This window comes from Pongo abelii, chromosome 22 (assembly GCF_028885655.2).
Source record: "Pongo abelii isolate AG06213 chromosome 22, NHGRI_mPonAbe1-v2.0_pri, whole genome shotgun sequence".
Taxonomy (NCBI): Eukaryota; Metazoa; Chordata; class Mammalia; order Primates; family Hominidae; genus Pongo; species Pongo abelii.
In genome coordinates this window covers 34,311,452-34,335,980 of record NC_072007.2, presented here as the reverse complement: position 1 = coordinate 34,335,980, position 24,529 = coordinate 34,311,452, and the positions used below count along the sequence as shown (strand labels likewise).

Sequence of the window (24,529 nt, the reverse complement as noted above, 5' to 3'; positions counted from 1 at the left end):
AAGTACCTGTCTGTCAAATCATGTGTGCTATAAATAGAACAAGGAAAGTAAATGATTCTTCCAGAAGACTTTTCTCCTTAGTAAAGTCTTTTAAACAAGTCTCACAAAATCTACAAAAAGTGTGGGAAATATGCCTAATGAAATACAGACTAGAAATCTAAAGTAAAAAAAAAAAAAAAAAGATTGGTGGATGTAAAAGGTGTTCTTGTCTAGAAGAAGAAAGTGTGATTTACAGGCTAAGGCATTTCAGGGAGTGTGACAATCAAATGAGGAGGTAGCTCCTACAGCCTTCTCTACCCTCTCCCAGCCAAGAATAATAATTATGCATGTGCAGAAGTCTCAGTCACCAGTGGCTTGATATTAATGATGATCATGTGAGTTTATTCATCAGGCTTAGCTATTACAGTGTGAGCTCCCTTCCTCATTCTAACCATCGACTTCCAAAATGCATTAAGCCTAATGGGGAAAAGACAAATCACCAAGTCTTATTTTAACAATTTAAGGATTTTGCGTTTCTGGCATTCTATTAAGTCAGTGAATGCTGCTTAGAGACACTCCACAGAAGGATTCTTGCCTTTTTCTTGTTATTATAGTGGGTGCTTTCACTGACATTACACATGACTTATGATCAGGACCAGTGTAAGTATACCCATTGAGCTTCCAAAATGGCAAAAATTCCAAAATGATGGAAATTGTATATAACTGGTAAAAAGAGAGCAAAATAATATATATGTATATATTCCAAATAAGTCTTCAAATATGAACCTTTTCAATAAGATGATTTTTAATAAATAATTGAAAAGGTTCATATTTGAAGACTTATTTGGAACAACCCAAAAAAGATTTAAGTGTTCACATGAGGTAATCAGAGGAAGACTTACTCTAAACTCAACATGCCAAATACGTTACAAGTTAGAGCATAGAAACAATTAACTCAGGACTTTTGAGGCCATTTCTCAAGGAAAACTAGGAAAAGAGAATGAAACATTAATTTTCGTGTTGAGTTATTACAGATATCAACAATATGGACCAAGCACCCGTGAGACAGAGTCCTGAACTGGGCACCAAGAGAGGTGGGAAATGTATTAATACCTACAACTCCCTGATCTCTGGAAACTCCTATCAAATTTTTAGAAATAGGTACATAATGTATCATGAAAACAACTGCAAAACAGTACAGAAAGAAACCCCAAAGAGTTGGGAAGTTTAGAAGTAGGTTTTAGAAACAGATAAATCTTTTAAAAAGAGTACAGTATATATTTTTCCTGAGAAACATTTGTGTGGTATGATTCTTCTCCACAGACAACAACAGGAAAATAGATTTTATATTTGAATTTTGAACAAATTAAGTATCAAGTTGCTTTCTGGTAATACCTTCCAATAATGTATATTTTCTAGTCATATGCTATCTAATTAAACAATATATCCCATTGCAATGTCTTTTAATTACATGTCTCTGTACCACAGATGATAAGAGTAAAAAATGTTTTGTTAATCTCTTACATCTTACTCAGGTTGTCATAAAAACATACCATAGAAAGGGTGACTTAAACAATAGAAATGTGTTTTCTCACAGTTCTGCAGGCTGGAAGTTCGAGGTCAGGATGCCAGTATAGTTGAGTTCTGGCAAGAACTCCCCTTCTGCCTTGCAAATGGCTACCTTCCTGGTGCATGATCATGGAGAGAGAAAGATAACTCTCTTTCTTCCTCCTTTTATAAGGCTACTAGTCCTGTTAGATTAGGGGAGCACCTTTATGACATCATAAAAGCCTTATCTCCAAATTGTTGGGGGCTAAAATTTCAAAATAGGAATTTCAGGACATGTAATTCAGTCTAGAGCATCTTAACAATAGAAAAAAATATTCTGCAAAAACATAGACATTATAATTTTATTTATCTATTTATTCAGTTTTATTTACACGTTATTTAGAACAAAAAAAAATTAAAATAGAGACTTAAAAAGTTCTCCTTGAAAATCTACTCTACAACTGTCTGAGAAAGAAAATAGCATTAAGCATATTGAGTGCAATACATCAAATACTTGTGTTTCTTTTATCTAACCTACTGAAATCACAAAGAAAATAAGAATGATACTTTAGTAGGAAAGTTTGACTCAAGCGGTGTTTTATTGTTGCTATTGCTCTTGTTTTCTGCTTTTTTTTAAATTTGAAAATATGAGGAGTAAGCATGTAATAAACATCATGATTTCTGAGTTTTTCTGTGAATTGAATTAAAAAACAGAGAAAAAACATTTTCAAAATAACAGAATAAATATAGAATTATTGAAACAACTACCCTAACAGATCGTATCAACGAGGTCACTAGATTAAAGGAAGACAAGAATAAATGCTGTGTTCCAAAATCATTTGAGTACTCCCAGAGAGATCAGACCTCACTATCTCAGTCAACATCAGTTGTTCCAATGAAAATAATATCATATGCAATCAAGCACAATTAATCTCTGGAATGAGGATCAACAGAAGTTCAACGATGCTTGCTGCCAATGACCTTTTAGCAATAATTACCTATGCAGAGTCCTGGCATCATTAGCATTTTGTTGTGTACAATAAAATAACTGAACTCCTGGTTGTTCTTGTCTAATCCTGCCCAGGCGCTTTACTGGCAAACAAAAATGTACAAACCAAAAACAGCACATGGAGTCCAGGGATATATCAAAAAAGACTACCTTTCATATGTGGATGATTTTGCTGCTTAATTCACCCACAGTGTGTTGCTTTTAGTTTTGAACGTATTCTTATTCCCTTTACTATTTTACATACAGTTATTTTAAAAATAATTTGAATTGAGCAATAATTAAAATGAATGAGCAAAATCTCTACTAAGAGAAAATGATAGATATTTTAATTTTAATTTTTACTTCGTCTTTTTCTTAGTACATTTCTACTTTTAGCTAAGGTTAAATTTTATGTAGACACTTGAATACTAAGATTTTATGTTACATTTCAGTATTACTTTCAATGTTATTTAAATGTTCATCTATCTGGGGCATTATTAGTACTCCTTTACTAATGAATAATTCATTAGTTAAACCTCAATCAGTTTTGCCAGAGGAATCTTTGCATCACATATCTTAGTTCGGGCTGCTATAACAGAATAGCATAGACTGGTGGCTTATAAACAACAGAGATTTATTATTCATAGTTCTGGAGGCTGGAAGACCAAGATCAAGGTGTCAGAGTGGTCACGTTTTGGTGAGGGTTCTCTTCTGGGTTGCAATCTGCCGATTTACCCTCACGTGGCAGCAAAAGCAAGACCGCATTTTGGGGGTTCCTTTTATGAGTATTAATCTTATTCATGAGGGTTCCACCCTCTTGACCTAATTATCTCCCAAAGGACCCATCTTCTAATGCCAACACACTGGAGCATTAGAATTCATCATATGAATTTTGGGTGAACACAAGACAGGTATTCAGTCTATAACAACCACTTAATTTCGTAAGGATTTTTACATATACTAACATGAGATGATTTACTTTATTATTACTTTTTTAAAATTTCTGGAATATTTGTCAAGATTAAAAATCTAATACAAGCCTCCTAAATGAATCTGATGGCTATCCAACTATTTAAAAATTATTTTAAAATTATATATCAATGGATCCATCTGCTTTTCAAAAAAGCTATTCCACTAAATGGTTTTTAAGTTACCTTAGGTCATATCCCATAATGTTTGTTATTTTTCTTAACTATATAATTTGCACATGCTTTAAAATGTTATATTGTTTTTATCAATACTCCCTAATTACAAACTTTCCTGATTTACTTATTTTGATGCTACGTATATTTGTGCTTATAAATAAATGTTTCTCATTTAAATAGTCCCTATAACTTGCAGATAAAGCAGATTACCCCTTTTGCTTCAGTTCATGTTTTTATTACTAATAAATTATATCCTTTTTTTTCTCATTTTGATAAACATTTGTTTCACTTTTAAGTGACATATATTTGGTCATTCTTTGTTTCCAGCAGTTTGTTTATATTAGGTTACTTAAATATTGTATAAGAAATAAATATTTATACCTTTTTTAACACAATGTAAATGCTCTTGCCTTTAAAATATGAAGTTTAGACTCGTTGAATCTATTAACATCTCTGCACCATTTAATGTCTTTTATCATTTTACTTTCCTCTGCTAGCCATATAGATAATATATTATTTTGCTTGATATTTTCTTATTCTGTGATATGGAAGATAGATGTTCTTTTTCTATTCTTATCATGTGTTAAGGTGTTTCCCACAAAGAAATGAACAAAAAATTTAAAAATTAATAAATAAACTATATTTTCCTCTGTTTTGTATTCTCTGACTGAATTAAGCAGGGCTATAATTCTTAGAATTTTACATTCAAAACACTTCTGTAGCATTTTCCAAATAAAAATGTAGTCATTTAAATACATATTTAATTCAAATGTTATATTTATATCTATATATTTATCCATTTTAATGCTGTAGACAATTATACTGTAAAATTTTCTGCTCAGAGGCGCTAATTTTTATTGCATTTTCCTTTACTATAAGATTATCAGAAGGTGCTATATTTTTACAAAATTTATATATTTATTTGCTCTATTTCTCAGCTCTGCTCTGTATGTAAATATTATAATTTGCTTTTACACAGTAAGGAAAATATGTCATTGTTTCCTAATCCTTATTAAGTGAAGGTGAGGTAGGAGGCAGGACTTGACTCTGGACCAGACTGAAGACCGGCTGAAATAGGGAAGAGGCACAGAAATTACCTCTTCCTAAAATATGCCCACCGTCATTCTGACAGTTTACTATTGCCATAAAAACACCCAGAAGTTACTGCCCATTTCCATGGCAACAATCCAGCAGTTACCACCCCTTTTCTATAATTTTTGAATAACTCATCTCTTAATTTGCATGTAATTAAAGGTAGATAGAGTTTGACTGCAGCACTGAGCTTGAGCTGCTGCAGTCCACACACCACCTATGGGGCAGCCTGCTCCGCAGGAGCAGTCACTGTGCTGTAATGCTGCTGCCCCAGTGAAGCTGTTTTCTTACACCACCTGCTCACTCTTGAAAGCTTTCCTGGGCAAAACCAAGAACTTTCCCTGGCTAAGCCACGATTCTGTGGCTTCCCTGCCCTGTATCACAGGGAGATTTTAGATCAACCTGATATCTCTCCCTTGTTGTTATTTGAGAGAAGGGGCTAGATAATTTTAAGAGTTTCTTTTGATTTATAAAGTTTGAATATATGAAAGGATTTGACAATGACGCTTTTTTCCCTTTAATGTACCCTCTCACTTTCCTTACTTTAAAAATGGAGAGTTTTTATTATAAAAATATATCTGGTGTATTCTCATTAGGATGAAAATTCTTCCTGTGTTCAGGTTTCTAGGTTTTATCCATGTCTTTCTTAGTTTGTCATCGTTTTAAAACTCTTCTTCCTTTTTTCTCCTATGCTGTAAGGTTTAATCTCAACAGGCTTCTACAATAATTCTCATTCATGTGTTGCTCAAGTCCCTGTAGGTGCACATAGCATGAAATATACTGAAATTCTATCAATAATGCTACTACTAATCATCTTGCTTTGTAACCATGTGCCTGTCCATGGAGATCTGGATGCACATTGTACCAGCATGTCAGCACTGGTTATTAACAGCAGTGAGACTAGTGATTAGACCTCTCAAACACAAGGCAATATCTCCACATAAAAGCCACAAAAACACCTCATATTTTCCAGCTTGGGAAGTCCATTCATTTATATTTTCTGCATTCCACATCCTGATGATTATTTACTAGACTATAACATTAGGACATTATTACTTGTTACTCAACAGTCATTAGCTTGGTGTCAGGGGCATAGTATGATGGTGGCTTCTCTATGATTCTGATTAAATCTCAGTCTTAAGCAAGCACTGCTTCCCTGAGTCATGGGTGTACAGCCTTCTCGGGGATCCTGTCTGGCACTCAGCTGCAGGTCAGGGCCCAGGACTTATTCCTGCCACTCCCATGAAGTCAGAGAGGTTTGTTTGTTTGTTTTCTCTTGGTCACTTTCTCCACTTGCAATAGGTTTTCACCAGTGCCCCACAGGTGACAAGGTAGTTGTCTTTCACCTAGTGATTTAAGATTTTCCAGGCAGAATAGATTGAACCCAGAAGGTGGAGGTTGCAGTGAGCTGAGATTGCGCCATTGCACTCCAGCCTGGACAACCGGAGCAAAACTCCATCTCAAAAAAAAAAAGATTTTTGTCCCATAGGAGAGGAGGGGGAAAGGATCTTGGGTTGGCTTTCTGCCCTCCTTGAAGCAGCCTCTCATTTAAGCCAGTATCATCACGCCCCTAATCTTTTTTTAGAGTTCTAGAAACGTCAATAGAAAAGAATATGTGAATAAATGCAAATTGCCCTTGTGTCCTCTGCCCTCAGAGGTTCATATTTTCTTGCTACTCCACATGTAGCCTGAGCAATTTATTAAAAATCCAGCTAACTTCTTTTCACCATTGCTCAAATGGCATCTGCTACAAGTAAGCTAAGTTTTCTCTCATCTCATTTTGGAGTCACGTGTCTTATACTTAGGGTTAATTGTCCCCAGCAACTTCAGCTTTATGTGAATTGAACAAAAATTATGAATAAGAAGAATTTCCTTGCCTTGTTGCTGCTTTGTAAAGAGGGAAATATATACTTCCCAGGTCTCCACATTCTGAAAGTCTGGCTCACCTGTTCTTTTCTTTTGTCTTTAATGGGTAGCCTTTATTTTTAGAACAGTTTTATATTTACAGAAAGCATAATAGAAAAGTTCAGAGAATATTCCTCATTTCCACCCATTGCACAGTTTTCCCTACTAACATCTTGTTTTAGTTTAGTACATTGGTTAAAATTGTTGAATCACATTGATAAATTATTGTTAATAAAGTCCACGTCTTTCATAGTACAACAGTTCATTTTTTTTTTTTTTTTTGAGACAGAGTCTCCCTCTGTAGCCCAGGCTGGAGTGCAGTGGTGTGATCTCAGCTCACTGCAAGCTCTGCCTCCCGGGTTCATGCCATTCTCCTGCCTCAGCCTCCCGAGTAGCTGGGACTACAGGCGCCCGCCACCACACTTGGTTAATTTTTTGTATTTTTTTAGTAGAGACGGGGTTTCACCATGTTAGCCAGGATGGTCTCGATCTCCTGACCTCGTGATCTGCCCGCCATGGCCTCCCAAAGTGCTGGGATTATAGGCATAAGCCACCGTACTGGGCCGACAGCTCATTTCTTGGTGCCAAATAATATTTCATTTTATGGGTATACCACAGTTTCCTTATCCATTGACTTATTGAAGGACATCATGGTTGTTTCCAAGTTTTGCCAATTATAAATACAAGCAGTATGAACATTTGTATGCAGGTTTTTGTGTTGACATGTTTTCAACTCCTTTTGGTAGGTACCAGAAGTGTGCTTGCTGTATCATACAGTAAGCAAATGTTATTTTTGGAAGAAACTGCCAAACTGTCTTCCAATATGTCTGCATTATTTTGCATTCCCACAATCAATTAATAGGAGTTCCCTTTGCTCCTCATCCTCACAAGCATTTGGTGTTGTCAGTGTTTTCATTTTATTCATTCTAACAGGTGTGTGGTTGTATCTCACTTAGTTTTTTAATTGGCAACTCCCTGATGACAGATGACATCAAGTATCTCTTTATATTTTTATTTGGCATTGTATACCTCCTTTGGTGAGGCTGTCCATCCAGATCTTTTACCATTTTTTAAAATTCGGATTGTTTGTTTTCTTATTGTTGAGTTTTAACAGTTCTTTGTATATTTGTATGTCAGTCATTGATCTAGTATATATTTTGCAAATATTTTATTCCAGTCTGCTGCTGGTCATTTCATTCTCTTGAGAGTGTCTTTGGAAAAACTTTTTTTTTTAAATTTTAAGGAATTCTTGTTTTTGTTTTTTTTTAATGGATTTTGCTTTTGGAGTTGTAATCTAACAATCCACCAAACCCACAGTCACTTTTATTTTTTCATTATGTTACCTTTTAGGAGTTTTATAGTTTTGCATTTTACCTTAGGACTATGAACCATTTTGGACTAGCTTTTGTGACAACTGTAACATTTGTGTCTAGATTTATTTATTTATTTATTTATTTATTTAATTATTGCATGTGGAAGTCAGGCTGTCCAGCACTATTTATTTGGAAGACAATCCTTTCTCTATAGAATTATCTGTGCATTTTTGCCAAAGATTAGTTGACTATATTTATGTGAGCCTATTTCTGGGATCTCTACTGTGTTCCATTGAACATTTGTTCAATTTTTTTTAATATCACACTTATTCTGTTTCTCTATTCTTTCACTAATACCACTGTCTTGATACTGTAGCTTTATATTAAGTCTGGAGATCAAGTTGTCTTAGTTAGTTCTCCAACTCTGTTATTCTTCAATATTGAACTGGCTACTTTGGGTCTTTTACCTCTCTATAAAAAGTTTAGAACCATTTGTTGACATCCACAAAATAATTTTCTGGGATTTTGATTCGAATTGCCTTGAATATACAGATAAATTTGGAAAAGCTGAACATATCTGATAGTTAGTCTTTCTACCCATGAACCTGGAATATCTCTCCACTTATTTAGGTCTGCTTTGATTTCTTTCATCAGTATTTTGTAGTTTTTCTCATATAGATTTTATAGATACTTATTTTCAGATAGATACCTTAAGTATTTTATTTTATTGATGCTAATGTAAGTGATATTTTTTTATTTCAAATTTCCGTATTTTCATCTTCAGTATATAAGACAGCAATTGACCTGTAAATATTAATCTTGTATCCTACACCATTGCCATAATTACTTACTAGTTCCAGCAGTATTTTGTTGATTCTTTGACATTTTCTATATAAACCACCATGTCATCTATAAACAAAGACAATTTTATTTTACTCTTTCTAGTATTTAACTTTTTACTTCCTTTTCTTCACCTATTCTTAAGTCTTTATGACATCTCTTCTCTCTCAGGTACTTTTTTGTTCCATTCTTTTTTCTTCGCCAAGTAACCTCTGTGATATTTCTAGTCCATGTGATGTTGCAGTAATCTGTGTATTTCCTTCTCTTTCTTTATACATAGCTTTATGTTTTCCTCTTATGAACTCAGTCCCCAATTATACTAATGTTCTCAAATTCTGGAATTGTGTCTTACTTTATATGTCTATCTCTGCTACCTAAGACAAGTAGCTAGACACAATGCAGACACAGCGTTTGTTAGGTGAACAAAATTCCAAGGGAAGAAATGACATTTAGTATTCTGAATAAACTAATTGGTAAGGCACAGGTGAGTAGAAAATATTATTTTAAAATAATAGAAGCAATTCAAGTCTCTAATAGCATTCACTAAATTTCTTTAACCTCAATTTTCTTCTCAGGCATATTAAGAAAAATTGAGAGAGGATATACAACTAGATGGGTAAAATATTGAAAGTCATCATTTTCAATTTAATATACATAAGATTTTAAAACTAAATTGGATATTTAAACAAATCTCACCAAAGGTTCGCAAACTTTGGGTCACATATGTATTTCTTTCATGTTTAGGATAATCTGACATGGCAGACAGTTAATTTGAAACATATAGCATAGAGTTAGCCAGTTAGGATAGCATATTCCCTACCAAGCTTATATTTTGATTAATGTGAGAAATTTCCACACTAAATTAGTCAAGCACAGGACTTGACTTTTTTAGTTAATAAAGCAATTTGTTTACACATGTTTACCAGAGAGGCGTTTGGATTTAAGTCCTGGTAAATATCTACAAGTCGAATCAGTTGTAAGCTTTTTATAATTCTGTTCAACAGAGTAGCAACAAATTAAAATATATCAATGATTATGACTACCAGCAAGGAATATTTACATAGACATTGCACTCCGAAAGACATATCCAGTTTGCACCAATAAAATACTTAAAAAAAATACTTATTTTGAGATTTTTCTTTCTTTTGTTTTGGAGATAGGGTCTCGTTCCATCGCTCAGCCTACAGTGTAGTGGCATGATACAGCTCACTGCAGCCTCGACTTCCTGGACTTTGGACTCAAGCCATCCTCCCACCTTAGCCTCTGGAATAGCTTGGACTATAGGTGCAGATTACCACGCCCAGGTAATTTTTAAATTTTTTGTAGTGATATGATCTTGCTATTTTGCCTAGCCTGGTCTGGAATTCCTGAGCTCAAGAGATTCTCCTTCCTTGGCTTCCCAAAGTGCGAGGATTACAAGCATGAGCCATCATGCCCAGCTATTTCACGATTTTCGATGTTACATGTTTTGGTTGCTAGAATTAATAAACTTGAACTACTATCAGTGTAAAAACAGAAATAGTTTCACGCTGTGGTTGAGATAGAGCAGGTCCTTTACAGATCATCTAAACACATATGGAGACATTACAGTTTCTGGCAGCGTATTGCCACTTACATATAATAATGTAATCGTAGGGTTTAATGTTGGTTAGTGTTGGGATGCTGGTATTATAATAAGGTTCATGCGAATTCCATGTGTAGAAGCCTTTTTGGGCAGGTCAAAGACATCTCATGCACAGGGAATCTAACTGTTGTTTGAGTTATAGTGCTTTTCTATTATAGTTAGACTAATTTGTGAGTCTCCCAGTCATAAAAATTGATATTAATTTCTTACATTAAGTGTAATTAAACTATTCTGTAGAGTTTACCTTTGTTTTGGTCAAGAGAAACAAGTATAATAAGTGAATTAAGAAGTAAATATAGTGTTACTACCATATTTAGTTATATCTAAATTGTAAATCTATGAGGTTGAATTGCCTTTTATTATCACACACTCATTGACGTAAATAATCTCATGTGTCTCTTAGCAGATTTTACCCATCAAGTTCCTGGCAGCCAAGCTGACATCATTATTGTATCCATTGCTTCTTAAGCTCTTCCATTTATTTCAGTATACATATAAAAGGTCTCCATCATAATAAGAGATCAATAATACAATTATAAATAAAATAAAATGAGATCATTTGTTTTTTCTTCTATAATATCAAAAATGTTCCATATAACATTATGAAATTAGAAAATAAGGATGAGTTACATAGAAGAAAATAAGCTCATTAAAAATAGTTTTCCTTTTTATACCATCACATTTTTCTTTGCCTTTAACTTCTCCTGTGAATGTTTAAATCCCCATTAAGTTCAGATGGAACAAGAACAATTATGCCAGGAGGTATACAGTGCTCTCATCAGGCTTACGAGAAAGAAGTAAGACATCCACACTGCATGACAGTTATCACTGGATTTACTGCCAGCAGATGCTCACTGAAATGAAAATGTTCCCTGAATTGAGCTCATGCCTACAATCTTCATCTTTACTCCCCAGTTCCTTTCCTGGGGGAATTACAGGGATAAGTATCTCTGCTTTTTATAATGAACACTTTAAAGCTCACAGAGAAGCATGTCTTTTGCCTCCTCCCTACAGAGTCATCTATCTCCTCTGCAGCACATTTTCACTGTTTTGTTTTAAAGAGCAAGGTTTGGGTGCACTTAGTCAATTAGCAGGGTCAGATGCAATTGTTTCTGTATCCTGGAGTCTGTGCCTTCCCTACGTGATGAGTGGCTTATAAATTCCACATTCTTGTTTTATGCCTTTGCTAACTATCTCCTTAGAGGAAATATTATTTGTTCAAAAGCACACTACAGGCATTGTAAAAATATGGTGAAAATTATTTTTATTGGCAATACTTGAACCATGTGAACTGAAAAGATGAGAAATTGGGTGAACCATGCACTTATTAAAACTTTACTGCTGCCTGTAATCCCAGCACTTCGGGAGGCCGAGGCAGGCAGATCACGAGGTCAGGAGTACGAGACCATCCTGGCTAACATGGTGAAACCCCGTCTCTACTAAAAATACAAAAAAAAAAAAAAAATTAGCCGGGCATGGTGGCGGGCGCCTGTAGTCCCAGATACTCGGGAGGCTGAGGCAGGAGAATGGCGTGAACCCGGGAGGTGGAGCTTGCAGTGAGGCAAGATCGCACCATTGCACTCTAGCCTGGACAACAGAGCAAGACTCCGGGTCAAAAAAAAAAAGAAAGAAAAGCAGCAACAACAACAACAACTTTACTGCTATAGTTTACTTTGTTTGACCTCTCCATACCTTATGTTGAAATCTGATCCTCAATGTTGAAGGTGGAGCCTAATGGGAGGTGTTTGGTTCATCAGGGTGGACCTCCCATGAATGGTTTTGGCACCATCCTCAGTAATGAGTAAGTTCTTGTTCTCTTAGCTCTGTGAGAGCGGTTGTTAAAAAGAGCTTGGCACCTCCCCCATTGCTCTCTTGCTGCCTGTCTATCCATGTGATTCTGCACATGCTGGTTCCCTTCACCTTCTGCTGTGAGTAAAGGCAGCCTGAGGCCCTCACTAGAAACAGATACTGGTGCCATGCCTCTTGTATGGCCTGAATAACGGTGAGGAAAAACAAACCTCTCTTCTTTATAAATTACCCAGCCTCAGATATCCCTTTGTAGCAACATTAAAAGCACTAAGACAGAAAATTGGTACTAAAGAGTGGGATGTTGCTATAAAAACACCAGAAACTGTGGAAGTGGTTTTGGAACTGGGGAAAGGATAGGATTTGGAGGTCTGAAAAAGGACAAGAAGATTAGAGTAAGTTTGGAACTTCTTAGAGATTGGTCAAGTGATGGTGACCAAAATGCTGGTAGAAATACAGATCGTAAAGACCAAGCTGACAGGATCTCACATGGAACTGACTGGAAACTAGAGCAAAGGTTACCCTTGTTAACCATAGAAAAGAACTTGGTTGCATTGTTTTCATGCTCTAGGTCTTCATGGAAGGCCAAGCTTAAAAGTCATGACCTAAAGTATCTAGCGGAAGAAATTTCTAAGCAGAAAATCCTTCAAAGAGTGTCAGATATAGGAACAAAGGAATGGCCTAAAGTTGTAATTTATAATTAAAAATAAAGCAAAGCCTAAACATTTGGAAAATATGCATCCTGGGCGTGTGATAGAGAAGGAAAGAGCATTTTTAAGGGAGGAATCCAATGGTGCTGCAGAGCAACCACTTGTTAAAAGGATTAGCATGACTAAATGGGAGTCAGGTGCTAAAAGCCAAGATAATGGGGAAAAGGCCCCAAAGGCATTGCAGAAATTTTCAAAGCTGCTCCTCCCATCACAGGCCCAGATACCTGGGGAGGACAAAATTCTTTCAAGGTCTGGGACTGGAGCATCACTGCCCTGTACCACCTTGGGATGCTGCTCCCTGCATCCTGGCTGCTCTACCTCCAACCACTGCTCAATGGCCGCAGGTACTGCTTGGCCCTCAGCTCTAAAGTATAAACTGAAAGCCTTGGCAGTGTCCATATGGTGTTAAGTCTGCAATCACTCAGAATGCAAGAGTGGAGGAGGCTTGGCCACTTCCACTTCGATTTCAGAGGATATATCCCAAAGCCTGGGTAACCATGCACAATTCTGCTGCAGGGGCTGAGTGCTTGCAGAGAGAATCTACTAAGTTCATACTGAGTAGAAGTGTGCAGCTAGAGCACCCTCAGAGAGTCCGCACTGGGGCACTGCTTAGTGGAACTGTGAGAGCAGGGCTCTGTAGACCAACCAGCAGCATGCACCATCAGCCTGGAAAAGCAGCAGGCATTCAATTCAAACCCAAGACAGCACCCATGTGGGCTGTGCCCAACAAAGCCATGGGGACAGAACCGCCTGAGGCCTTTTGAGTTGACCCCTCACACCATGTACCCAGGATGTGGGATATGGAATCAAAGGAGATTATTTTGGAGTTTTAAGATTTAATGTCTGCTTTGCTGGGTTTCAGACTTGTATGGAGCCTGTTACTCCTTTATTTTGGCCTATTTCTCCCTTTTGGGATAGAAATGTTTATTTAATGCTTACACAACCATTGTATCTTGGAAGTAAAAACATTGTTATTGATTTTACAGGGTCACAGCTGTAAGGAATTTGCCTTGAGTCTCAGACGAAACTTTGAATATTGGACATTTGAGTTGATGCTGGAACAAGTTAAGAGTTTTGAAGACTATGGGATAGAACAACTATATTGTATGTATAAGAAGGGTATAAAATTTAGAGGGCCAGGGGTAGAATTGCTATAGTTTGGATTACTTGACTCCTCCAGACCTTATGTTGAAATTTGATCCTCAGTGTTTTAGGTGGGGCCTAAAGGGAAGTGTTTGGATCATGGAGGCAGATCCTTCATGAATAGCTTGTTGCTATCCCCACAGTAATGAGCCCTCTTGCTCTATTAATTCCTGTAAGAGCTGGTTGTTATAAACAGCTTGGTACCCACTCTCACCGCCTTGCTCTCTTGCCTTCTCTCTCACTGCGTGCTCTGTGCACATGCCTGCTCCTCTTTGCCTTCTGTCATGAGTGAGGACAGCCTGCAGCCTTCTCCAGAAGCAGACGCTGGTGCCATACCTCTTGTACAGCCTGCCTAACTGTGAGCCAAATAGATCTCTTTTCTTTAGCATTTACTCAGACTCCAGTTTTCCTTGACAGCAATATGAAAGGACTAAGACAATGGCTCTTCCAGAGGAAGAAAGATTATCCTGTCCTGGCTATCCTGGCTATCACCAACATTCCAGGATGAAGAAATACGGTGATAAACTCAGGCCACTGGAATGGCCTCCAGTACAGCAGTGAGTCTTAGAATCTAGCCATCCTCATACCTGCAAAGCTGCTACCTTGATTAAAAAAAAAAAAAGAAAAACTTTCCATAGACATGCTGAGCTATTACAGGAAAATGCTCAGGATCTCATTCCTGTTCTTTTTACACAATTTGCTTACTGAGATTTATCTATTTTCATCTATACTTACGTGCTCATTCATTTTTTCTGTTTCTCTCTTTCTCTCTCTGTCTCTCACCCCTCCATCCACATCTTACTCTCTCTCTCTCTCCTGCCTCTCCATCTCTCGCTATTATTCATTTTCCCTAGTTTCATTCTGGATCCTCTACTGAACACTATCCTTGAGATCATTTTATTCCAAAGACTCTCTGATCTCAAAAATTTTTATTATATATCTGCTATCTATAAGTTCTTACAGTAATAATTAAAATAAAGAAACAGATAAATATTGAGCTATCAGACACCATGTCATTTTAAGCCTCTACACAGTAATTTTTTTTTCTTTGGTAACATACTTAGGAATTTTTGCTTAGTTACTTTGATTGATAAAATTAACTTTTTAAGACAATTCTATCAAGCTCTGCAATTTGCTCAACAATAGTCACTGAATTTATCAACTCACCATCATATTTTCTTCAGCTTTGAGAAATTAAATGTGACCATGTCCCTGGATGGTGGTACAGTCCAGTGTGGAACCAACTTATCAGTTGCCTGAAAAGGAAGGCAAAATTTGACTGAAGATAATTAAGTCACAGAAATGTGTGTGCTTAATTTCTAAATATGTAACATCTGATGTAGTGGGCTGGCTTTGCCTTTTTACAGGACTTACATTTTTCATTATGGATTAACCACAGATATGAGTGTACTTCCTATTCTATACTAAACAACTACATTGGTGAGAAACTGATGCAAAGTGGCCCACAGTGCTTACTGTCTTTGTATTTGTGGGATATGCCAAGGCTATTTTTCTCTAACAGTAGAGACACATGCCCTCACGCATACCATCACCTCAGTCCTCAGCTATAAAGCAAGCTTGTCTTCATACCATTTGCTTTTTTTTCACGGTATCAAGTCAAAACAAACAAACGAAAAATCATTTGGATGACTGACTTCTTCTCCTTCAATTGGGGCTGCTCTGTGATTTTCAAAATATTAATAAGGAAGTCCTTTAAAATCTCTTCTGTGTGCTGATAAGAACATAGCACTCCACTTTCAGAGAGTCATTTGTTAGCTCCTGGTATCTTCTATGAGCTTGTTCCAGATTTAATTATACACATAGATACTTCATAATCTGTAGGATATCAGAAAGTCCTTTTCCAGTTTTAGTCTGGATAAAATTTTCATCTCTTTGTTCAGCAATTTTATTAATTTAAGTACATTAAAAGAGAAGAGATTTGGACATGTGATCTAACTCTCCGTCTTCCCAGGTAATACTCAGTGAATTTCATATTTATTACAGGTGAATACTAGTGGAATGCAACTTCTTTTGCTTTAGAAGACAAGATCTTAGCAATGTCAAGTTTCCAGGTACAACCGAGAGATATTTAACATATTATTTCCACTAAGATGGGAAACATTTCCTAGAGGTTATTTCTCTTTGACAGCAGAGAAGTATCCAAGTTATTCTAAATAAAGCAAAGTTTTCCTCAAGTCCTGTATTATATGAGACTGGTGTTTCTGAAAATTGTGGTCCCACAGCAACCTACAAAGTTTAGAGATCAATATTTGATTTTTCTATCTTGCTAAATATTCTTCAAATCAAGTATTAGTTGTCCCTGTCACTCAGAATAAAGAAAAACTGTGTTAAAGAGGACCTGGAGAAGTAAACTGACTACTGACTTACCAGACTCCAGAACTATAACAAGTAAATTTCTGTTGTTTATAAGCTACCCAGATTATGGGGTTTTGTTTTAGCAGCCCAGGTGGACTAAAGCAAGGGTTCTTTTAGCTTTTTCCATATATTTGTGTTTGTGTATATGTATATGTGAGATAGAAAAAAAGAATTTGTTATGATTCATCATAGAGTTAAAATATTTTAAGAATATAAACTTTTCTACAGAAATGTAATTCAAGTTTTAGTGAGAAAGTTATGTAAAATGAATGTATATAAAACAACTCTTCCTAGAGGACACCTGTTCTGGCAGGTGAGAAACTGATAGCGATGTGCTGCACTGAGAAGATAAACGTAACCAGCATACTCAGTAGCATCTTCATATACTTCTTTTGGAGGAAGCTCATCAAACTAAGGTATGGCCTCCCCACTCAGGCCTTTGCTGGCGATCCAGCCTCACTATTCTTCTTTCTTTGTGTTGTTACTCTTCCAGGTAACCCTCTGCTTTTGATTACTAGGTTTTTCTTTTCCATCTCTGTATTTCCTTGGTAGAAGGGGCAGTATGAACAAAGCTGGAATTCAATCTGTTCACACTTTTGTACTGAAAATATGTAAGTGTCCTCCAATACTATGTGTTATATAAAAAATTACTAACCATAAAATAATTGTCAGGAAAACCCAACCTTCCTATTAAGTGATAGTTTTACCAAAGCATCAAAAATAAATTTATTTCCAATAAAATGCTTGATCCTTATGCATGCATGCAGGGCAACTAATGAATCTCCAATCAGTGACCATGAATGATACTTTTGTTTTTTGGCCTTGAACCTATTGCATATGTTCTAGCCACTGCCTCTTCCCGTGGAAACATTGATTTTCTTATGAAAAACTAACAGCTCTCCAATCAGGAAATGGTATGTGCCTTATTAAGAAATACTTTGGTCTGAATGTTTGTGACCCCTCTAAACTTATGGGTTGGAATCCTAACCCCCAAGGTGATGTATTAGGAGATGGAGATTTGGGGGAGATGATTTCGTAATGAGGATGGAACTCTCATGAATAGAATTAGTATCCTTACAAATGAGGAACCAGAGAACTACCTTGTCCCTTTCACTATACGAGGACACAGCTAGATGACACCTTCTATGAATCCGGAAATGGATCCTCAACAGACACTTCATTGGCAGATGCCTTATCTTGGACTTCTCAGCCTCCAGAATTATAACAAATAAATGTCTGCTGTTTATAAGCTACCCAGATTATGGGGTTTTGTTACAGTAGCAAAGATGGACTAAGGCAAGGGTACTTTTAGCTTTTTCCATATCTTTGTGTTTGTGTATGTGTGTATGGGAGACAGAAAAAAAATGAATTTGTTATTATTCATCATAAAGTTAAAATATTTTAAGAATTTAAACTTTTCTACAAAAATGTAATTCAAGTTTGTGTAGGAAGAGTTGGGGTATTGAAGAAAATATAAAGAAAAAATCATTAAAAGTATATTATTTATTATTTATGCATTGTCTCTCTTAGGGTCTCCCTTCTCCTGCTCATTACATATATAGTAAATACATAATAAAAATCCTGAGTATCAGTTATTCTTCTCAAGCTTGATTTAATGATTGAATATTCTGTATTAAAATAACCAAAATATTAATTTTCAAATGTTTTTTGTTTTAGATATTTGAACCTTAAAAAATTGTGAATGTAAAATAGGTGTGAGTAGATAAATTAGCAGCTACTCTAGGTATGAACATAATCATTTTATGTTTGCATAAACGCAATATATAGAAATCCAACTCCTCTCTGAGCCAGAATGTTAACCAAAACAAGTTTAATTAAGTATTCATATGTAACTTGATTAAATATATCTGATTAAATAGGTAAATTTAAATAAGTGAATGCCAGTGTTAAATCTTATGCTAATATTCTTTAGACTGAAAGAGTATTATGTTTTGAAAACTGAAGTGCCCCAAGATGGAATTTTTGCAACACTGTATCAAAAATATTTAATTTGAGAGTAATTTGCTTTATAAGGAAAGCTAAAGTAATCTACTGCAAATCTTGCATTTCAATCAATTCTCGGGTATCCTGATTTAGAGAGATGAATGCAAATTTTGTATTCTGGCAGAAATAATTTTTAATTTCAGCACTACGCTTTCCAATAGATGATTTGATCAAACTTCTTCTAAGAATCAGTTTCTTCATCTGGATTGTCTAATTGAATTTTTTCCATGAGAAAACAACAACAACAAAACCCTAAATACTTAAAAGAGGAATTCTTCATTGATTATATATTTAGTTTATTCACTCAAAAAATATTATAACTTACAGAAAAATGATGCTACTGTAACTTCTGTTTTATTTAGTCATTGATATTTCAAATAAAATAACTATTTTGGACTAAATTATGCAGATCAATCTTGTAAGGTTTCCATTTGGTTTTATGTGTATATACATGGCCTCTATAGCTCTCTACCTTTAAAAACATTTTACCATATTTGTTGATTCAAGAGCTAATTGGTGTCATGAATAATGTACACACTTGCCATATTTTCCACTTGGATAAGTACCTTTGTTTTTCATCTGGCTTCAGATGGTGTTCTGCTTGTATGCCCCTGGGGAAACAATACTGCCAGCTGCTTATGTCTAGAAAAGGACATGACTTTGATAAATGAAAAGAAACTTCATGGTAAGTAGTTTTCATGTACCATATTTTAGAAAGTGATTTCTTTTGGTGTTTTTAGACATGATATCAGCAAGAGTTGATATACTTTGAAATGTAATGCTGAATACAATGTTCTCAAAACAATTAGTAGTTTTTCTAATAGTAACTATTGTTAGCTTGAGAGTGCAGGGATTTTCTTACTTAAAAAGACATAAAAGAGATCATCATTTCTAACAATATTCTGAAATTGATCTTACTCATCAGTGTGCTGCTACTCACTGTTATGCTATAAATGGAATACAAGTCTACAAAATATAGACACACTCAGGTTTTTGGCCAGCTAAGTAAGTCCCAAGATCCCACTGCATTTGCTTTGTTTTTTGCATATATACATACAAATATATTCAAAAGGATATATACACACACACACACACACACACACACACACACACACAGACACACACATACATGGGAGGAGAGAGAGAGAGAGGAGAGAGAGAAAGAGAGAGAGAGGAGAGACAGAAAGAGAGAGAGAGAGAGAGTCTATTCTCATTATTTGTGGTATTTACATTCTTTGAAGTTGCCATGAACATTGGATTAGCAAACATTGAGCCACTTCTCTTAGGAGAAATACAGAGTTAGATTTCTGTGAGCCTCTAATCACAAAGTTTTCATCAACTGTTTAATACATAACTTATGTATGTTTCTCTTTCAAGACACCTTATCTAATACATATTGTTGAGTTATTAACATTAAACTCATGACCAACAACTTATCATGCCTGAATCAAGCTTATGTAACATATTTTCTCCATAAGGCACACACAGCTTTCTTGTCTTTGGGAACACTAGACATACTTCTTATTTATGTTTGGGTCATGTTAAACAGAGAAATCAGCAACAAAAGGCATAAAACTGTAAAAATATTGCGACTAACTAGAACATGAACAAAACACTTTTTTACAATATGAGTTGGAGGCAGGCAGACAGTCACGTAGTTCAAACTCTGATGGGAATGTACAAATTGAACATCTCAAATTTTTCACTGACCTGAAAATGTCTGCAAATGACAATGAAGAAACATTTAATTTTAGGGTTACAAATAAGTTTTAATGAGTGAATTCACAATACTAAAGCCACAAGTTATGAAAATTGACTATATTTATAATATGTACAAACATGGTCATATAAACATAGTAATTTTATATATTTGTAATTATACATTTAAATTAAGATTATATGTATCAAAGAAAATAAAAGAAAATAAAATTTCAAGCTATATCAGGAAGAAGATAGTTGCATCAAATATGACCAAAAGATAATTGACATTGAGAATAAAATAAAATATCCTACAAATAAAAAAAGACTACCGACATTTTTAAAAAGTATAAATAGTATGAATAGGCACTTTTACATCTGATATAATCAAATAAATATAAGCTCAACTTAAATCAACAATAGAGAAATTCAAGTAAAGTCAGTGAAATTCCATGACATAATCTACAAAAGTGAAAAAAATTACAGGTCTAACGCTACCACATGATAGTGAGGTAATGCAGTAACAGACACTCTCGATCACTTTGTACAATACAAAGAGAAAACCTTGGAAACCAAAATGTTATTAATGGAAAACATGCCATTATCCTACATTCAGAAATGTTTCTCCTTAGCATATTCATTCAAGAACTCTAAGCACTATGAACTAATGTATTATGTTTATTCATAGCAGAATGACTGGATCTGTTATGTTGGAATGGAATACTATATAGTTCAGAAAATGAAAGTACAATTGAACATGGATTTTTCTCTGTAGATAATACTGAAAAAACATATCAAGTCAAAAAAATAAATACTGTATGTTTCCATTTATATAAAGTCCTGAAACAAACATATATAATATATATTTTAACAACACAAACATTCATGTTTAAAATGTAAGAAAGAGAAGAATATGCTTAACATATAATTCAGGACAATGTTAACCTTTGTGTGACTGGAATGGGAATATAGAAAGAAAGGGTTTCCGGTGTTGAATTGTTTCTAAACAGTAATTAAAATATTCATTTTTTTGAGGTAGTTAGTAATAATTATGCTGGATTATTATATCCCAAATATTATGATATATGTCATAATAAAAATGTACAGGTAATATTTCTCATATAGGAAAATTTTCCACGGGGTAATATTACTTTCTTTCCCTGCCACCCCAGCCATCAACTTGGCTGAAAGCTCAGGTATGCCTAAGTACACTCTAATATTTGTGCCACAATATGATGGGAGAAAGCTTAGTGAAACTAGCTCTCTTTTTCTCTAAAATTAAATCCCAAAGAATCACACAATATGGACTGGTTGCTATCCTGCCCAGGTGGGTAGACTCATCCAACTGGAAGTGTAACTAGCCTATAATTTCCCTTTTTTAAGCTCTTCAACAGAAGAAAGAACAATAGGAAATCTTATTTCATCCTAGTATTTACTCTTTGTAGATGCTTACCCTTAGCTTATCACTGGTGAAAACAGCATGAATTGTAACCTGTGATCTATATTCACAGGCCCACAGATTTACTCTACCATGCTTTACATTCTAACACTGAAACATATTCATGTAAAAAGTCTAAATGCCACTTGTATTATGTTGGACAATTTTACCTATTACCATTATAAAAATGCAATGGAAATGTTCACTTTAATATTGTAAACCTATTTTATTCAACTTCTGTAGTTTCAATCTTCATTAATAGGTGAAAACACATTTCTTTATATACAGTCTATTAAGAGACATTACTAATTACCTGGATTATCTAAATAGTTCCATTGTCCCCATTTTTATAAAAATAGCCCAATATAAGATACGGTAATACAGTAGATAATGTTGTTGTGGAAATCCTATTGATCAAATTAGTTTGACAATCAGCTACTATAATGGAATTCTTTCCACGTATCATGTATAAAGGTGATATTTCAAAATAACAACCTGGGCCCATTATGGTCGCTCATGCCTATAATCCTTAGAAGGGTGCTAAACTGAGCGTTTATGACTACTGATTGAATGATGGCATAGCTACACAAACTCTACTTTATTTGGTATTATTTATGCCCCAAAGTTATATAAGTTGTTCATTTTTTTCAAATGTACAAATATTCAGTGATTATTTCCTTTCCAAAAATGCCAGATCTAAAAGACAAGAATTATTTTTATTATTTTATTTTATATCATTACCTTACACTTTTCTCATGATTTCTCTTCTATTTCCCCAATTTCCCTGCCTTTCTTACCATTGACCTCTCCAACTTGAATTTTTACTATTTTGATTTTTAGTTTATGTTGACCATTCTTCACAATATTCCCAATATTTTGTTCATCCTCATTTTCAATTACTTATTGAGTCCATTGGATCTTCATAATCTAGGAACTACAGGAGTATACTCATTTTCAATTACTTATTGAGTCCATTGGATCTTCATAATCTAGGAACTACAGGAGTATGTCTGGACTGCTTGACTCCCTCTAAAAGCAGTCATCTAGTTTAAGTTCCAGTTAAACCAGAGCAGGTTTTATGGTGGAGAAAAACAGGAGACTCTTCCATAATCTTACTATGTTCTCAGTTTATAATATGCCAATAGAGAGGTCCCACAACACCTACATAAAATGAAACACAGTATCCTAGTGAAGCCCCATACAGTTTATTATGCAACATATATATATATATTTCTATTATAAATTAAATAATTATACATGGTATATATGTGAATTTAGATTAAATATTCAACATATATAATATATAATAAATATCAGGATCTTCTAATGTGGTATTATTGACATTGTGGACAGGTAATATTTTATCTTCAGTGGCTGTCCTGTCCTAGAATATTTAAAAGCATCCCTTTCATCTGCCCAGCAGATACCAATAGTGTCTTATCCCCCCAAGGTGTGTCAATGAAAGATATCTCCATATAGTGACATGTGTCCACTGAGTGAGCAAAATTGCGCAGAATTCAGAAGGTTTACAGTCATTGATGTATATTGTATCAAAAAAATAGAAAATATAAATATTGTATAACATAAATATAAATTATATATACATATACACAAAATAAAGTACTCTAGTTTGATGCTTAAAAGGATGACTTTGGTTTGTGTTTCAGCTTTGGTTCAATACATGCTGGCTGTCAAGAGTCATTGTCAAAATATTTCTGGTAAATGTGAATTCAGAACAATCATTGATGTCTATCTGATTCATTTTCCTTTTTTCCCAATGTAAATGCCTTGAAATAATTAGATATGAAGATAATTTCAGCATATGCTTTTGATGATAGTTTCAGAGTAAGTATTAGACTTTTGATTTTGAGTTGAATCCTTTTCTTTTTCCCTTACAGATGCTTAGGAACACATAAACTGTAGATTTTCTTGGCTCTTGTTTAGGTTCTGTTGGAAGCTTATTAAATGTAAGCTTGGAGAAAGAAAATGCAGTTAAGGGAAAAGTACTTTGACATCTTTTCGGCTGCAGATTATTTTTGACACTCAGATCAATCACTTATTTGTTTCTATAAGCTGGTGAAATTCCCTAACGTTTCACACGCACTCTCACAGTGTTTACGAACCTTACATTTTATTCATAAATGCTGCATTGAAGGAAGGAAATAATTTGTTTCTACTGGTGTTTATAAGCAAATTACTTCAATATTTAAAATAGATTTTAAACATATTTATTTCCATAAAGAATGAGATGGCAATCCAAGAATTGAAAAATGGTTGGAATAAAAGTTAATATTTAATATAACATTTTGCATCTGCTCTAATCGAGGTTTAAAAATCTATAGCTCAAGGGGAAAGACTTTCAAAATCAAAAGGACATAATTTATGCTGTATTATTTCCTAGTTTTTATTTTTTATATTTCTTTAAATTTATTAAGGATTGTGAAAAGATTCATACAACATGGTAGAAAAAATGTATCTTTTCTGAATAAAGCATTATATTATGAGAAAGAAAGCATACATTGCACAATAGTGGTTCTTGTTGATTTCATCCTTTTTCTGTTGTATTTTGGAGATTTTTTTTTGGTGGCGTTCATCACAATTTATACTGAAATGCATGAAATTTCCTAAATCTTTATTCATAGTTACATTGTATACTGTGTTTTAAACCCTAAATATTAGAATTGTGGAATCAAATCTCTTGTCTATTTAAACTTTTGCCTACGGGAGTTTCATAAAGTGCTGGGTAAAATTTGCTTCCCCTCTGACATCTGCATTCCCATTCTTTTCAGAAAAAATTTTTGATCAATGCCATATTTTTCCTTCATCTTATAAATTTAATTCACCAACAATTGCCTGGACTGTTTTCTATACTTTTCAAATAATCTTTCCTTCAGTAGTGGCATTAAATAAAACATTAAAT

The 24,529-nt window shown here is 34.6% G+C and overlaps 2 long non-coding RNA genes across 3 annotated transcripts in view; one reads left to right on the top strand and one right to left on the bottom strand.

Annotated features, from left to right (window-relative positions):
* Positions 1–1,687, bottom strand: part of LOC129052428 (uncharacterized) — a 32,711-nt gene extending 31,024 nt beyond the window's left edge. Inside the window, exon 1 of one of the 2 annotated variants that reach the window (XR_008517457.2) lies at positions 1,575–1,687. This is a non-coding gene — a long non-coding RNA (uncharacterized LOC129052428). Of the gene's footprint in view, positions 1–1,532 lie in introns of both variants that reach the window. The other variant, XR_008517456.2, reaches the window with a different exon arrangement.
* Positions 948–17,718, top strand: LOC103888862 (uncharacterized). Its single transcript, XR_653231.4, has 4 exons — positions 948–1,073; positions 13,937–14,054; positions 14,511–14,650; positions 16,098–17,718. It is a non-coding gene; the product is annotated as an uncharacterized LOC103888862 (long non-coding RNA).
* Positions 17,719–24,529: the final 6,811 nt, after the last annotated feature.